At 42.6% G+C, this 18,424-nt stretch overlaps 1 long non-coding RNA gene across 5 annotated transcripts in view; it reads left to right on the top strand.

The window, feature by feature from the left end:
* The window catches only part of LOC149128700 (uncharacterized), a 306,251-nt gene that overhangs the window by 199,897 nt on the left and 87,930 nt on the right, over nucleotides 1-18,424 (top strand). For 2 of the 5 annotated variants that reach the window (XR_016236623.1, XR_016236622.1), the window contains exon 4: nucleotides 77-250. The exons of the other annotated variants lie outside the window; for them this stretch is intronic. This is a non-coding gene — a long non-coding RNA (uncharacterized LOC149128700). Of the gene's footprint in view, nucleotides 1-76; nucleotides 251-18,424 lie in introns of those variants that run through there. 5 annotated transcript variants of the gene reach the window in all.

The raw sequence follows: 18,424 nt of genomic DNA, 5'->3' as shown, positions 1-18,424 counted from the left end.
CAAATGGCCACAACAGCCGAGGCCAGGCCAGGATGAATCCAGGAGTCCTGAACTCGTTCTGTGTATTCCATTGTAGGTTCAGGAGCCGGAGCACTTGAGTCATCTTCCAGTGCTTTTCCAGTTGTATTAGCAGGGAGCTGGATTGGAAGTGGAGCATCTGAAACTCAAACTGACACTCATAGAGGATGCTAGCATTGCAGGTGGTGGCTTAACCTGCTGGACCACGTAATAAAAATCTTTTATCCTTTGTCCTATAGTGTCTATACACTTGATTGTCTTTCTCATGGACAATATTGAATATCAGAGTGACTTTCTACAGGACTGTCTTACAAACCTGACGGTATCCAGGGGGGTCACACTGCATTGGTGAGGGGCATGCACTTAGAACCTCTGGAATACTGTTCTTTGCCTTCCAAAAATTATAGTAACCAATTTCTGTCCAGGTGAAAGCCTGAGTGCCCCTTTTCTGTTCAACCATCCATCTAGTTGTTCACTTATGAATGAGGTCAGGAAACCTCTCTCAGAGGCCCTTGAGAGCCATGCATTAGGGTCTCTAAGATTTGGCTTCTCTCTCCTCTCACTGTGAATGCTGAATCCAAACCCTCAGCACATGTGACCTCCCTTAGCTCAGGACAGCATCCATTGTTTAGGCCGAGACCCAGTCTGTGCAATTCACTTAATAAAGAAGTAGAAATCTTTCCTAGATGCTGAATGGGTTCAGTTTGACCTGTCTGTCTTGAACTTTGGGCTCTTTCATTACTTTGGATGGAGGCAGTCTGGTTGACTGCACACAATTGCTGACCAACTCTCAAATTGAGAGACATATGGCCTCTGAAAAACCATGGAAGCACTGCTCAGGATGATAGATAATTTTCTGTTGGCTACTCTGTCCCTGAGCAATTGGATAGTGCTGACTTTTTTTGCACACCTGGAAATACTTCTCATCTAACTAACCCTGAGTTCTGTGCTGCACCTTGGGGACTTCTAGGGCTTCATCTCCAAGGGCCACTTTTTCAAAGAACCTGTCCTCTTGGCTGGGAGAAGGAAATTCTATGACTTTCTTTTTAGACTTTCTGACAGCTAAAAACAGCAAGGGAACATTCAAACTTAAGATATAAATAATTCAACGCTGATTTTCCTCGAGTTTCATAACCAATATTAGTTTCTTTCTCTTTCTCGTTGTTGCTCCCATGTCCTTTACTGGGAGGAATAACCTTCCTTTTACACTTGCCATGGACTTGGTCCCATAGCGTATTTGGGGCAGCAGCAAAGAGAAATTGATGATAACCTCACTGGCTACAACCTTAGGCGGCTGCCAAAATGCTTATAAGAGTATTCTCCCCTTTTTATGCGGCATGTCACAGGGTTTGATTTTTTTCTATTTTAAAAAATTTTAATGCTTTATTGCAATATGTTGCTGTGGCCATTGCTCTCCCAAAGAGAAACTGTGACTTTAATAAAGGATGAAAGCTCCTCTCTGTGAGTGCAGAGCCTTGCTGTGAGGTCTCTGCCAATTCCTTCCTTGTGGCATTTGTAGTGTGAGTAACCAAATCTACCCTCTGTCACCTCTCAAATTGCCTTTTATAGCTAAGTGAATAATGAAATAAAAATAATTATGAAAATGTGGGCATGGGAACCAAGAAGAGCAAAGAGTTTGCCTCCATTTCATCAATCTGCAATGAACTCTTTCTTTTTATAGATTGCCTGTCAACTCAAAAAATCATTTAAAAAGTTCTGCATGACTCACCGAGAAAGATTTTGAACTAATTCTCTAAAAGAAAGTCACACTTTTCTTGGAAGAGGAAACTATAATTCCAGATTTTTCTGTTTGATAGACATCAGTGCTGCCTCATTTTTTCCTTTTCCATTTTTCCTTCCTTCCGTTTTTCCTTTCCTCTCCCTCTTTTTAAATTTTTTCCTCCTTGCTTTCCTTGACCTTTATAATGACTGGAGGCCTACTATATCCCAGAAATTCTAATTATAGAGCAGTCTGGGAATTGGGGTGAGGCTAGGAGGATGAGACGCTCACAGCACTGCATTGTCAAGAGAAGGAACGAACATGATAGTGGGGTTGTGGCATATCATTGCTGGTGCTTATAACAATTAGGAAAAGTGGCTACAATACACAAATGTCACAGAAGAGGAAATTGAGAGTGCAAGAAACCAATTCACCCAACATCATGGAGGAACTAAATGGCAGAGTCAGGACTCAAAATATTCACAAGCTTGATTCCAAAATGAAACTTCTCTTTATATACCAGTGCAACAGAAAGAAGATACTTGGAAAGGGAAAAAATAGAACTTTAAATGTCATTTATTTTGTTAGGTGGCAAACGGACCACCTAACAAGCATTCCATAATGTGGAACTCTAGGAATTTGCTATTTCTAAAGGAATTTTGGATTTTCCATTCTGTAGCCTTATTCTCCTGGCTCAAGTAATACAGCCCTAACCTTATTTGGTGTAGGGGAGGTAAGGAGCAAAGATGAGACTTTCTGAGGCCATCCGAATGCTATATTCGGAGAGCTTGTCAGGAATTACTAGATTATGCTGGGATGGACAACCAAACATTGATGGTAGGTGTTGTGCAAACAGCCGGTTAAGCTGCTGGATGGGACCCGCATCCCGTATTGGAATTGAGTTCCCCATTTGAGTCTGATCCAGCTTCCTGCTAATGAGTAACCTGAGTCATCAGATGATGGTGGGTCCCTGCCACCTGTGTGTGAGACCTGGATGGAGTTCTTTACTCTTGGCTGTGGCCTGGCCCAGCCCAGGCTGTTGTACCTATTTGGGGAGTGAACCAGGGAATGGAAGACCTCTGTCACCCTGCACTTTCAAAAAAAAAAAAAAAAAGTAAATCTTAGAAAAAATTTATTTAAAAAAAAAAAAAAAGCAGATGGGATTTGGCCCATGGCCATTTTTTTTTTCTTTTTAACACATACTAGATTTTATTTAAAGACTAACTTTAGTCTCAAACTCACATACCCATATACCTATTTCCTTTTTGTTGACTTCACTTAAACTTAAAAGCATGGCTTGTTAAAAACTGTAAACCAATATTTACCATGTCTGTTACATGTAATACACAGGAATAGCTTTTAACAGAAATTGATCGATCCCCCAACTTTTTTTAATCATAAATACAGGTACCGATGCAATCCTGAACATATTTTTATACTACTAGGGGTCAGCACCTGCACCACCTCAAATTTTAACATAATTTGTGATAATATTCAGTGTACCCGTTACTTTAAACAATTTCAGCTGCAGCTCTTTCACTACACAAAATGGATAAAGTGCTATTTCTGTTTGTCCTTCTTAGGATTTTAACTTTTTGGAAATAACCTTTCCATTGCCATCTGACACTTCTTGCCATGCTTGTGTCTTGTAAACCCAAATCCCACTTGGAGCACTCCAGGTTTATGTTTAAATGACAGTGCCTCAACAAAAGAGAAAAATTGTGCTGCATTTTTCTTCCTGTTACCTGAAAACATGAGTGTACATATATCGAATATATTCTTAAAAACATCTGAGTTACATATCCCAGCTGGAATCTTTACTGAATGTGTGGGTATTTTGCATTGTGATATTTAATCAGGACATTAATATAAGTAGAAAGTTGTTGATTTAAGACAAGTTTGAGATCCACTAAAATTAATTGTTGTATGTTTGTCATTCTGGTGACTGTAGAAACTTCATATTTCCTGTGGACATCATTAGACTTCTTAGCCCTTGAAGTACAACTTACTGCTGTATGAATTTTGCCATTTTGCTAACCCTGTATGCTCCATGCAGTCATCATTCCACTGAAATTATTTATTCCATTCATATTAATTTTTGTTGCAAATCTAATTGATGGTTCAGCTTCTGCGTGTTTGGGTCTACATTCTATTTTCAGGCAATATATTTTGTCGCTCCCCGTCTTCATGGAGGAACGACACAGGACCCTGCGCTGTTCTTTTGTCTGCTCGGCCCTCCCCGGGTTTGCTGCTGGTTCTTCCCGGGTTGGCTACCGACCCTTCCACCTCCGTGGAAGGGCGGTTCCCCCTGCCACATTCCCCACTTCCGTGGGGGAGCGGCACACCGCCGGCCGGCTCTCTCGGGGGCTGCACAGGTGTTCCTCTTAGATGTTCCCCTTAGATGTTCCTGGTGCATGTTGTTTCTCTCCTCCTTTATAGTCCTCTTCCACCAATCCCAACTCTGCTACCCACACGCCGAGTACGCTGCTCTCCTCCAATCAGGAGCAGGTCCTGCTATTTATTGGTTGAACTGGAGGCAGCTGGGTAGAAGTTGTTACTCCCTTCTCAGCGCCATATTGTGGGAGAGCAGATGCATAGAATAAGTCTTAATTCCAGTAACTTAGTCTAGTCCAGGTTGCTCCCCACAGATCCCCCTTTCTTTTTATTTTTGGCATTGATACGCGCCTGTCTTCGGTGCCCCGCGGCACACACTCTGCTCTGCTTGCTAGAGTTGCCCACAGGTACTTACAAGCCCTATCAATCAGGCAAACCGAATCCGGGTCCTCTCTTCGCCATGTTGTGAGGAGGTTTTTAGGCGCTGATGTGTGCCTGTATTCGGTGCCCTGCAGCGCATGCTCTGCTCTTCTAGAACTGCCTGCAGTTGCTTACAAGCCCTATCAGGCAAACCGAATCCAAGCCCTCTCATTGCCGTCTTGTGGGGAGACTTACTGGTGTTGATTTGTGCCTATCTTCGGTGACCTGCAGCTCATACTCTGGTCGAGCTGCCTACTGGTGCTTATTGCCTTACTAATCAGGCAGACCGAATCCAAGCCTTCTCATTGCGGTATTGTGGGGAGACTTATTGATGTTAATTCGTGCCTGTCTTCGGTGACCTGCGGCGCATAAGCTGCTAGCCACCCGCAGGTGCTTACCACCTCCCTAATCAGGCAGACCAAATCCAAGCTCTCTCATTGCCATGTTGAAGGGAGGCCTTATTTTTCTCTATTTCTCTATCTCCGGGTATTCCTATCTCTCCCATTTTACTTCTATCTGCCAGCATTCCTATTTCTCTCACTTTACTTCTAAACTTCTGTTTCTCTTATCCCTGCGGCTTCCCGGCGCCCGCCCCGAGGCTGCTTCTCGGCGGCTTCCCGGCTCTGAGCCGCTTCAGCCTGCGCTTCTCTCATCTGCGTGGCTTCCCTGCTTCGCACGCGCACTCCGCGGTCTCCGCGCCCCTTCGCGCCTGCACCACGGCCTCGCACTAGTCCCGGGTTCCCTATCTATTTGTGCCCCGCGTGCTCTCTGCGCGCGGCGGCTTCCACGAGTCACACAGCACAGCTCACGTTTCCGCCACCGGTATTCAATCTAAGTTCCCCGGGCTAACCTGGCGAATTCAACCCAGCTCACGTCTGCGCCCTTCGGCTTGGCTTCCCTTCCTTTGCTCCCCGGGCTAATCTGACGGATTCCAACCTGGCGGCCCATGTCTCTGCCTCTGGTTCCAGATTTTTGCCTTTTGCTCCCCGGGCTGACTTGAAGAATCCCAAGATAGCTTACGTCTCCGCTTCAGCCTGCACTCGCGGCTTCATCCTCCCTAACATATTTTTCTCTACCCGGTATGTTTCCCTAACTTTTCTTCCAACAACAATATTCCCCTCTCATTTCTCCCGGCTTCTCCCCACAGTCCGCATCCGAGTCCAAGCCTCCTCCAGGTTTCACTTTCGCTTTCAATCTCCTAGCTTCCCCGCCATAGTCCGCATCCGAGTCTATGAAAGCTTTCACTTTCGCTTTCAATCCTAACTTCTTTCCCACAGTCCATATCCGAGTCTATGCCTAGGCTTTCAATAGCTTCTTCTGGCACCTTTTCCGTCCGGCTTTCCCTTGGCTCTTTGCTAGTCTCTCTCTCCGGTATTTTCCCACTTCTTCCCGTTTCTTCCCTCCTAAGTTTCCTATCCGAGTCACGGCACCATTATGTCGCTCCCCCTCTTCATGGAGGAACGACGCTAAACCCTGCCTAGGCTTCATATCCGAGTCACGGCACCATTATGTCGCTCCCCCTCTTTGTGGAGGAACGACACAGGACCCTGCGCTGTTCTTTTGTCTGCTCGGCCCTCCCCGGGTTTGCTGCTGGTTCTTCCCGGGTTGGCTACCGACCCTTCCACCTCCGTGGAAGGGCGGTTCCCCCTGCCACATTCCCCACTTCCGTGGGGGAGTGGCACACCGCCGGCCGGCTCTCTCGGGGGCTGCACAGGTGTTCCTCTTAGATGTTCCCCTTAGATGTTCCTGGTGCATGTTGTCTCTCTCCTCCTTTATAGTCCTCTTCCATCAATCCCAACTCTGCTACCCACACGCCGAGTACGCTGCTCTCCTCCAATCAGGAGCAGGTCCTGCTGTTTATTGGTTGAACTGGAGGCAGCTGGGTAGAAGTTGTTACTCCCTTCTCAGCGCCATATTGTGGGAGAGCAGATGCATAGAATAAGTCTTAATTCCAGTAACTTAGTCTAGTCCGGGTTGCTCCCCACAATATTTCATTCTCAGAATTTGTCCTTGGTGGCATACTATTTGTGCATGTCCACCTTGTGTCATATTTCCATCATCTTCAACACCCCAGCTAACCATACCATCGCTTAATCATTTTGGTCCTCAAGTTCTTCCAACAAGCAAAGATTAGGAGGCACTCTAACTCCTGAGTTCCAGCTCTAGGCTTGATTTTAGCTTCCTGCTAACATGCACCCTAGGTGGCAGCAGGTGATAGTTTGAATAGTTGAGTCCCTGCCCCTGACATTGGAGTTTCTGGTTCCCAGCTTCAGCCTAATACAGCCCTGGCTACAACTGACGTTTCAGGTTCACTGGGCCTATGGAGTCTGTGGAGACTGCCATCCTTGCCTGCAGCCTGACACAGCTGCAGGCCATTTGTTTGCAACCCTTGATCTAGACCTATGGTCCCCAAAGGGATGATAGCCGTTATTACAGGACCATCCAATTAGTGCAGTAAGAAACCTTTAGAATTTTAATTTATATTAACAATCTAATTCATTCATCTGTACTTGTATCCATTATTCCAATTGGCAGTGGCCTCTTCTGTCTTGGTGCATTTGTTGGATGGTTACAGGTGATGTTTGTAGGGGGCCATTACCTAGGGGTTTATACTGTGGTGATCACAGGGATTTTTTTTCTTCTAACACATTGTGATCTAACAAAATCTACATTGTCTAATTATCTAATTTTCAGGATTATATTATTTAGTTTTGAGTAAACTAAATCTCACAAATTGAACAAATGATTTAGAGTATTTCTGCAAAGAAACACTACTGGGTATGATGCATTTGTCTCTCACTTCACTCCACTCTGCCGTGTGACACAGGAGCTGGGACTCTGCAAACCGCATTTCTGCTTCGGCAGTAACTGCTCTGGTAGATTTTGCCAACCTGAAAGGTAGAAGGTGGGACCAAGAACTTATTGCTTTTTATTTGCTGCTTTGGCTCTTGGCATCTCTATGGCTTCTAGTTCTCACTTCTTTTTAAACTCAGAAGTTCAAATGTGGCAGCACCAACCGGGCATGCAACACCCTCCCACCAGAGAGCTCTGAGAGCTACTCCAGGGCCCTCCTTGAGCACTGGAGGAACAAGCCCTGCTCATGTCGGAGTTCCGCAGGCTCCTCTATACCTCTGTACTCCAGGCCCATCAGCCAGCATCTTCTCTTTAATCTGTTTCCAGGACTAGAAGCTGCTTTCTCAAGTGGCTGACCTTGCGACCACAGTGATCTACTTTCCAGTTCTCCAATACTTGCTGGACCAATTTCCTTTATTAAATTTCTTGTAGAAATAGCTAGAAAAATTTGTTGGTTGCTCAGACCCTAAGTTATAGAGCCCCCTGAATTAAAGTGTGTGTTAGTAACACAAGCATCAGTTTTCATCAATTAAGAAGAAAAAGGTGGTGCTGATAGTATGAAGTATAATCCACAATGATCTTAGCAGATGAGTAATAAGAAAACAAAGTTTGAAGAGCAATGTTTAATCCACTACTGTTAAGCATGCATCTGACTTCTAATTTACATTACCTTGAGATAGGATTAATGATTGATAACAATTAAGATAATTTAGAACAGCAACCAAAATATGAAGAAAACATGTAGACTTCTCAATGGTATTTAAAATCATGAAATATTCATTCTTTTACCGAAGTTTACTAAATTTCACTCTAAATATCTTAAAGGGAATTTTGAGGTTTTACCCTAATGATTGACAGTGGTATGTGGCATGCAACAATCTGTATTTACTAAATGAATCAATAATAGTGAAAAAGCAAAAATTCCACAAAGCATTGGGAAATACCTTATTCTTACAGTTAGTAATGGTAAAATGACTGGCGCACACAATATGGCAATACAGGAAAAATGTGTTCCTTTGGTGGCCAATACCATTGGAAAGCCCATGGAAAACACTGCTGATTAAATAAACAAGAGTTAGAATGCATTTAGAACAATTGCTATACAGCTGTTTCCATGTACAGGTAGCACAGTCATAGCATATGCTATTTATTAGGTTCTGCTGCAATTAAAGAACGTAAAGGCTGCTTTATGACCTATAAAACAGAATGTATTGAGATTTTTTGCATAAATGAATTGGATTCTTTGAAACAATTCATCCCTGGAAGTTTGGTAAGTGGAATTCTGGGGGCCTGTGTGGTGGGGCAGCGAGTTAAGCCACTGACTGTGAAGTGGACTTGTGGGTTTGATTCAGCTCCCTGGGAGACCCCGATGGAGTTCCAGGCTCCTGGCTTCCACTTGGCTCAACCCTGCCCATTGAGGCCTTCTGGAGAGTGAACCAGCATATGGAATATCTCTCTTTCTCTGCCTTTCAAAGAAATAAATTTAAAAAAAGTAAGCATTCGGCTGAGGGAGAGAGGAGGCGGTGGCGAAGAACCACAAATGAAATCAATTCCCCGCAGCTTTCCTGAGAAGAAACACTGCCGTGAGGAAGCTGAAGTGAGATAGGACCCAGCTGCTACGTGAGCTGGCTAAGTTTTTCTTGTCAGACTTCTAAGTATTGCACTCTCCCAGTGGTTACAGTGAGTTGGAAAGAGGCCATGAAAATATGTTTAACCACATAGAAGTTTGCTCTTGATCCTGTGACAAATTACCTAAAAGAGATGGAAATCCAAAAGATAAGTTAGACTTATTCTTTTTCAAATGTACAAATACTCCAAATTTTCTGACCTTTTAAATAATAACAAGTGGCTCTCTTCAATGTGTTACTTAGGAGATATTTTTTTAAAAAATATACCCTCTTAATCAGTTGCTTCATCATACAGGTGATATTTAATTGTGAATGAGAAAGTAGCTACTCTTCAAAAGATACTCGTGTTGTGCAAAGAGCATTTTGAAAAATGACATTTGGAAAGGTTATAATTGTTATGTGATTTTGTTGCTGGAAATGGTTTAAGCATTCTATTGACATATTTTAACATCAGAAAGAAAATATTCTCACTTGTTAAATCCTATTACACATATGCAAAACAATTTTTAAAAATAAACTTTTCCAATCAGTATTTGTAGGAACAAATATCTGAATTCTGGGAGGATAAAATGTAACTAGTTAAGCATCCGCACAAACCTTGGCCTCGGTGGAGGATGAGATTGAGAGATGAGTCATATGAGGAGCTTTTCCATTTGGAGACACACCTTTCTGAAGTAGGTGTTTTTAAAGTTACTTATTGGAGAGGCAGAGAAACTGAGATACAGAGAACTCTCATTTCCTGGTTCACTTCCCAAGTGCCTGGGTTAGGACTGGACTGGACCAGGCTGAAGCCAGGAGCCAGGAACTTAGTCTCGGTTATGGCAAGGTGGGTGGTAAAGACCCAGTTAGATGAACCATAATTTCCTACCCCCAGGGTCTGCATCAGCAGACAACTGGAAATTGGAAGTGAAGCTGGGACTTGAACCTAGGCACTCCAACATGGGATTGTGAGCATTTTAAACAGTGTCTTAATTATTGGATTAAATGTCCAACACTTGACATAAAATTTTTAATGTGGAACAAACACATAGTGAAATAAATTTGAGTTTAAGCTCATATTCTATCCCTCAAATTGCTAAATCTGGATTTTCATAGGTAATAAAGCATTTTTAATCACATGATTTCCATTAACAATTGGTATATTTAGTGAGTTAAATGTAGCTTTATATCACTACAATAAAATATTAGACCATTAATATTACAGCACTGATTTATAATAGGTTTCAATGAATTAAAGATATATGTTGTAACTTCTGGGAAAATACTTGAAATTTTAGAATAAAAATAGATACCTAAGCTAGTTGAAGGAAAAATAGAGAATAGTATAAAATATACAATTAATTTGAAATAAGGAAAGAGGGTCAGTCATAAAGCAAGAGAAATACAAAATAAGAAGTATATTTAAACTCAAATATATCATTGATTTTTATCAAATATATACAGATAAACTATTCCCATTTTAACCGGCTGGATAAAAGCAAAATATAGAGGTAGGTGTTGTACCATGGCAGGTTAAACTACCACTTGCAGGACTAGCATCCCATATGAGTGCCAGTTAGAGTCCCGGCTTGGGCCTCTGCACCTATCTGGGAGACCCAGAAGAAGCTCCTGGCTTTGGACTGGCCCAGCTTCAACTGCTGTGGACATTTGGGGAGTGAACCAGTGGATGGAAGACTTCTCTCTCTCAGTCTCTCCCTCTTACTCTGTACCGCTGCCTTTCAAATAAATAAAATATTTTTAAAAAGCAAAAAACAAGCAAAATATAAAAATCCTACACTGTAATAAAGGACTGAAAATATGATAAAGAATGAACATGAAAAATTCTAAATATGCACCAACTTGCATTCAATTTTTGGATACAAAATATTGTCTATTTTTTCTGTCTTTAGTCTCTTTCTGTGTCTATTAACATATATATATATATATATATATATATACTTTCTCTTCTTTTTTTAACTTTTATTTAGTAAATATAAATTTCCAAAGTAAAGTTTATAGATTACAATGGCTTCCCCCCCCCATAACTTCCCTCCCACCATCAGTCCTCTCATCTCCCGCTCCCTCTCCCATTCCATTCACATCAAGATTCATTTTCAATTGTCTTTATATACAGAAGATGAATTTAGTATATATTAAGTAAAGATTTCATCAGTTTGCCCCCACACAGAACATAAAGTGCAAAATACTGTTTGAGCACTAGTCATAGCATTAATTCACATTGAACTACACATTAAGGACAGAGATCTTACATGAGGAGTAAGTGCACAGTGACTCCTGTTGTTGACTTAACAAATTGACACTCTTGTTTAAAGTGTCAGCAATCTCCCTAGGCTCTAGTCATGAGTTGCAAGGCTATGAAAGCCCCCTGAGCATGCTGACTCTGATCATACTTAGACAAGGTCATAGTCAAAGTGGAAGTTCTTTCCTCCCTTCAGAGAAAGGTACCTCCTTCTTTGATGGCCCGTTCTTTCTACTGGGATCTCACTCACAGAGATCTTTCCTTTAGGTCTTCTTTTTTTTTTTTTAATTTTTTTTTCCAGAGTGTCTTGGCTTTCCATGCCTAAAATACTCTCATGGACTCTTCAGCCAGATCCAAATGCCTTAAGGGCTGATTCTGAGGCCAAAGTGCTGTTTAGGACATCTGCCATTCTATGAGTGCTGTATATCCCGCTTCCCATGTTGGATCTTTCTCCCCCTTTTTTATTCTATCAGTTAGTATTAGCAGACGCTAGTCTTGTTTGTGTGATCCCTTTGACTCTTAGACCTATCATTATGATCTATTGTGATCTGAAATTCATCACTTGGACTAGTGAGATGGCATTGGTGCATGCAACCTTGATGGGATTGTATTGGAATCCCCTGGCACATTTCTTTTTTTTTATTTAATGAGCATAAATTTCCAAAGTACAGCTTATGGATTACAATAGCTTCCTCCCCCCCATAACTTCCCTCCCACCCACAACGCTCCCCTCTCCCACTCCCTCTCCCCTTCCCTTCACATCAAGATTAATTTTCAATTATCTTTATATACAGAAGATCAATTTAGCGTATATTAAGTAAAGATTTCCACATTTTGCTCCCACACAAAAATACAAAGTGTAAAATACTATTTGAGTACTAGTTATAGCGTTAATTAAACACCTAAGAGTAATTGTGTATTAATTACAAAGTTCAACCAATAGTTTTAAGTAGAATATAAAATGCAACTTTTGTATTGTTGTAGCTTCGTCCCCCCAACCTCCCTCCCTCCTGTGGCCCTCCCCTCTCCCACTCCCTCTCCCATCCCGCCCTTCATTACGTTTCATTTTCAATTACCTTCATATACTGAAGATCAACTTAGTATATACTAAGCAGGGATTTCAACAGGCTGCACTCACAGAACTGAACCAGGTATAGGGTATTGTTCGACTAGTAGTGTTGTTTTTGAGTTTCATAGTAGAACACATTAAGGACAGAGATCCTACATGGGGAACATGTACCCAGTGACTCCCGTTGTTGATTTAACAATTGGCACTCTTATTTATGATGTCAACAATCACCCGAGACTCTTGCTATGAGCTGTCTAGGCTATGGAAGCCCCTTGAGTTCACCAACTCTGAATTTGTTTAGTCAAGGCCGTATCACAGTGGAGGTTCCTTCCTCCCTTCAGAGAAAGGTGCCTCTCTCCTTGATGGCCTGATCCTTCTGCTGGGGTCTTGTTCACCAGGATCTTTCCTTTAGATTGTTTTTTGCCACTGTGTCATGGCTTTCCATGCCTGTGAGACTCTCATAGACCTTTTAGTCAGATCTGAATGTCCCAAGGGTTGATTCTGAGGCAGGAGTGCTGTTTGGGGCAAGTCAGCTTGAGCATGTCCCAAATTGTACATCTCCTCCCTCTCTTATTCCCACTCTTATATTTAACAGAGATCGCTTTTCAGTTAGAATCTAAACACCTAAGAATAATTGTGTGTTAATTACAGAGTTCAACCAATAGTATTAAGTAGAACAAAAAAAGTACTAAAAGGGATAAAGTATTAAATTGTACATCAACAGTCGGGACAAGGGCTGATCAAGTCACTGTTTCTCATAGTGTCCATTTCACTTCACCAGATTTCCTTTTTTGTGCTTGGTTAGTTGTCACCGATCAGAGAACATATGATATTTGTCCCTCTGGGACTGGTTTATTGCACTCAGTATGATAATTTCCAGATATATATATATATATATATATACTTTCTCTTCTTACCCTCTCCCTACCAAAGATAAATCCTCAAGCATATTAGGAAATTTTAAAATGTCTTTCTCAGTAGCTGGAAAAGTAAAAAGGTCAATAAAATTATAGAAGCTTTGAATAACATGTATAAGAAATATGACTTAATACTAAGAATCCTCTACCTACAAATGACAGAATATACATTTTTTTCATGTGTATGTGAGTTACAGGGCTACAAATCAAGTCTAAACAAATTCTAAGATTTAAACGCTTAAATTCCTCAGTAGAATTAAACTAGAAATTAATAATAAAAGGATAACTAACGGCATCTCCATATGTTAAACAACTACTTCTAAATTATTCATTGACTAAAGAGGAATTACAATATAATTGTGAAAATATTTTGAAAAGAGGAACATGACATATTAGAACTTTGGAATGCAGATAAAACCATGTGTGGACATGTTATATAGTCTTAAATGCCTATATTAAAAATGAGGAATAGGGTCCAGCGCTGTGGCTCTCTTGGTTAATCCTCTGTCTGCAGTGCTAGCATCCCATATGGGTGCCAGGTTCTAGTCCTGGTTGCACGTCTTCCAGTCCAGCTCTCAGCTGTGGCCCCAGGGAGGCAGTGGAGGATGGCCCAGGTGCTTGGGCGCCTGCACCCCCGTTGGAGACCGGGAGGAAGTACCTGGCTTCTGGCTTCGGATCGGCATAGCTCTGGCCATTGTGGCCATTTGGGGGATGAACCAACAGAAGGCAGACCTTTCTCTCTGTCTCTCTCACTGTCTAACTCTGTCAAATAAATAAATTAAAAAAAAGAAAAAAATGAGGAATAAAGATAAATTATCTAAAAGTATTCACTCACGAAGTCAGCAAAACAATAGCAAAATAAATTAGCAGTTACTGAAGAGATGGGGCAGGTGCACACCAGGTTAGGCCAGTGCTTGTGTTGTTTGCATTCCGTACTGAGGACTGGTTGGAGTCCCAGCTGCTCTGCTTTCAATCCAGCTTCCTACAAATGCATCCTGGGAGGCAGCAGATCTCAAGGACTTAGGTCCCTGCCATCCACATGGGAGATGGAATGAAATTCTGGACTGTTGGCTTTGACCTGGCCCAGCCCTTATTGCAGGCATCTGGGGAGTGAACCAGTGGATGGAAAATCAATCTCAGTTTTTCTCTCTGCCTTTCAAGTAGATGAAAATCAATACACATTAAAAAATTACTGAGGGGAGAAAATGGTAAGCACAAAAATGAAATAGAGGTGAACATTTAGCATAGTTGTTAAGATGCTATGTAAGGAGAATCCAGAATCACCACTAACCTGGAAGACAGGCAGAAAGCTGGGATCGCCGGCCACCCCGTGGACAATTCATAGAGGAGGGAGCAGGACTTTGGCTTTCTGATCAGGCGCATGCAAGAATTTGGAAGTCATCGCTCCATTCCAACAACAAGGAAAACCTGAGCAAACTGAAAAACCACCAACTCACTTTAGCCTGATCAGAAAAGTGAGACAACAGGGAAAACTACTGTCCTCACAACTGGAGAGTCAGATGGGTGGATGTGAAGAACCACAGTTTGTAGGGGCAGAGACCTAGGAGAAATCTCCACGGCAAACAGTGCTGAGGTAGGGGAATCCTAACTACAACCAATGAATTACAGGAGTCTCGGTGTGGAAAAGTCTGGAGAGTGAAAATCTCCAAGGGGACCCAGGGATAGGAGGAGCCTTTTGCTTTTGCACTTTTTAACTCCAGGGGCTCAAATAGGTTCTCAGTGAACATCTGAGAAAAATCTCCTACTTGCAGGAAGAGGAGGGAAAATGGAATCATTTTATAATAGCCAGAACATTCTGTTCTGCTTAACGAAGTGTGCCCTCTGGAGAAACTATTTCACTAGAGCATAAGCTGTGCAAGCTATTGCGGTTTTATCAGCTTCCTGGCCTGAGGGAGGGAAGATACCCAGCTTCAGCCCATCTTGCCACCTTGTCCCACTCAAGGAGGCATGGGGGCTGAAAAGCTTGTGTGGAAGTTTCCAATAAGGAAGAAGGGCTCAATCAGAGTGTCTCTCTGCCTTGAAAGTAAAACGACAACAAATAAATAAATACGTTTTTTAAAAGAGTTAAGACATAATCATAGGACCTTGGAATGCTTCCCTTCCCACTACACTCCCACTACTTACTGAAGACATATTTATAGTGACTGATTTTGCCCAATACATCATTCCCAGCTACCAAGAAAACTGAGTTTAAAAGCGTTATGGGGAATACTAAAAGTCAAAGAACATCATCTGGTAAGCATCACAAATGGCAGGAGTGTTGGAATTACCAGAGCAGGAATTTCAAACAACTGTGATTAAGATACTGAGGGATCTAATGGATAAAGCAGATGGCACGAAAAAACAGGTAGGGAACTGGTGACGTGGTATAGTGGGTTCAGCTGCCACCTGCGATACAGGCATCCCATATGGGTGCCAGTTTCATTCTTGGCTGATCCACTTCTGATCCAGTTCCCTGATTATGCTCCTGGGAAAGCAGTGGAAGATGGTCCAAGTGCTTGGGCCCCTGCACCCACGTGGGAGACCTGGAAGAAGCTTCTGTCTCCTGGCTTTAGCCTGACCCAGCTCTGGCCACTGTGCCAATTGAAGAGTGAACCAGTGGATGGAAGATTTCTCTCTCTCTTCCCTGTCTCTCCCTCTTTCTCTCTAACTTTTTCAGATAAATACATCTGTGGGGAGCAACTCGGACTAGACTAAGTTACTGGAATTAAGACTTATTCTATGCATCTGCTCTCCCACAATATGGCGCTGAGAAGGGCGTAACACTTCTACGCAGCTGCCTCTTGCCAACTTGAGTGATGACCTCCAGGAGCTGATCCTGCTCCTGATTGGAGGAGAGCAGCGTACTCGGCGTGTGGGCAGCCGAGTTGGGATTGGCAGAAGAGGACTATAAAGGAGGAGAGAGACAACATGCACCGGGAACGTCTGAAGGAACACCTGAGCAGCCCCCGAGAGAGCCGGCCGGCGGGCGGTGTGCCGCTCCCCCGCGGAAGTGGGGAATGTGGCAGGGGGAACCGCCCTTCCACGGAGGTGGAAGGGATGGTAGCCAACCCGGGAAGAACCAGCAGCAAACCCGGGGAGGGCCGAGCAGACGAAAGAACAGCGCAGGGTCCTGTGTCGTTTCTCCACGAAGACGGAGAGCGACAACATCTTTAAAAAAAAAAAAAAAAAAAAAAACAGGAGGATGAATTTAAGCTGAGAGATGGAGAGTCTAAGAAAGAATCAAATAGAAAGCTAGAGGTGAAAAACACTGGAACAGAAATTAAGAATGCTTTAGAAGGTCTCCTAGGATCTGACTGAGGAAGGAATTGTTGAACTTAAGCCTACCTCAACAGGAACTTCCACGAAAAAAGAGCAGAGAAAAAAGACTGGAAAAAAAGAACTACCCACAATAGAACAAAATATCTATTGGGACAACTATAAAGGTGTAACATACAGATTTAACATACAGGTGTCATCCAAGAAGCGTCCTCTGGGGATTGGCTTCTTCCACTTACAGGGTGGATTTTCTTTAGCAGCTACTGGATGAACAGAAATTCTATTGCTCCTAAATTTGCAAAGGGATAGTGGACTCATGTGAGAGGGAAAGAGGAATAAAAAACAGTAATGGAGTATTTGAGGACTCTCAAAAGGCAAGACTAAAAGAACGTACACTTTTATTTTAAGAACTTTTTTTACTCCGTGAGCATGACTTGCTACCCAGCTGTAAATATTTCTCTGATCAAAAGACTCACATCTGTCTTGAGAAATGGGTAATTTATCTGGAACCCGAGAGCCTACAGCTGATGCCTTTGTGCTTTGTGCATGGTTGGTAGAAAAAAATCCCTGCCTTTCCCACTGTGGCACTGACACTGCCTCCAGTAACACACCAGTGGATTTGGTGTCTGTGTTGCCTGCTTCTTTATGTGTCTGCTGTCTGATGTTGGGTGGTCATAAAACTGCTTTTCCTCCAGGACAGGCCTGCTGAGCTGGTGTGTGACATGGCCATCCCAGGACTGTTTTCATGCTCACGGTTAAATTCACATTTACAAATGCAGTAGGGCAGCCCTTGTCGCTTTCACTGTGTCAGTGTGCACAGGAACCAAGTTCTGAAGAGGTCTGGTTTCTTTCCCTGTGAGCCTTGCTGGCACACTTGCAAAGCCTGCATCAGTCCGGTGCACAGCCCTGGATCCTTTCCATGCAGCTGTCTCGGGACTTTTGGCTGCCATTTTGAGTTGCAGTCTAGTGATTCCCCTCTTTTTCTATGAAGATTTGATTTTAGATCTGTTTGGAAAAGGACATTGGTGGGCTGAAACACCTTATACTTCACTGTTAAAATAGAATGGAATATGTAGGCACTGATTCACACACACACACACAAAAGATGCTATGTATGCTATGTAAGACTCTGTATCTTTAATTAAAATAACTGGATTTAATATCCAGCTCTGGCTTTTGACTTTAACGTCTTGCTAATGCAGATTCTGGGAGGCAGTAGTGATGGCTCAAGGAATCGGGTCCCTGTCACCCATGTGGGAGCCTTGAATTGAGTTTCTGGCTCCTGGCATTTACCCTGGCACCATTCTGACTGATTTGGGCATTTGGGGAATTAACCAGCTATGTCAATCTGTTTCTGCCTCTCAAATAGATAAATTAAGAATAACAATATTCCTCCTCTAACCACAATAAAAAATAAAGGAAACAAAAATAATACAGAGGGAGCTGGTACTGTGGCATAGCAGGCAAAGCCTAAATCTGCAGTACCAGCATTCCATGTGGGCTCTGATTCGCATCCCAGCTGCTCCACTTCCCATCTAGCTTTCTGCCATGGTCTGAGAAAGCAGTAGAAGGTGGCCCAAGTGCTTGGGCCCCTGTACCTGCATAGGAGACCTAGAAGAAGCTCCTGGCTCCTGGCTTTGGGTTGGCTCAGCTCTGGCCATTGCAGGCATTTGGGAGTGGGCCAGTGGATGGAAGACCTCTCTCTTTGTCTCTCTGCCTCTCTGTAACTCTTCCTTTTAAATAGTAAACAAAAATAAATAAATCTTTAAAAAATAATAGAGTAGACTGCAAAGCTAAGAATTTTTTTAGGAGACTAATAATATTTCTAGGTCCATCACAAATTTTCTACAAGAACAGAAGGATAATATCAGGAATAAAGAGTGGTTTGTCATCCTGCAATATGATGCACTAAACCTGAAAATTATGGTACAATGGAAAAATCTGTTA

Source organism: Oryctolagus cuniculus, chromosome 1 (assembly GCF_051225735.1).
Source record: "Oryctolagus cuniculus isolate XC-2025 breed Fujian yellow rabbit chromosome 1, ASM5122573v1, whole genome shotgun sequence".
NCBI lineage: Eukaryota > Metazoa > Chordata > Mammalia > Lagomorpha > Leporidae > Oryctolagus > Oryctolagus cuniculus.
Note: the sequence above shows the minus strand (reverse complement) of the source record. Positions and strands in the feature narration are given on the sequence as shown.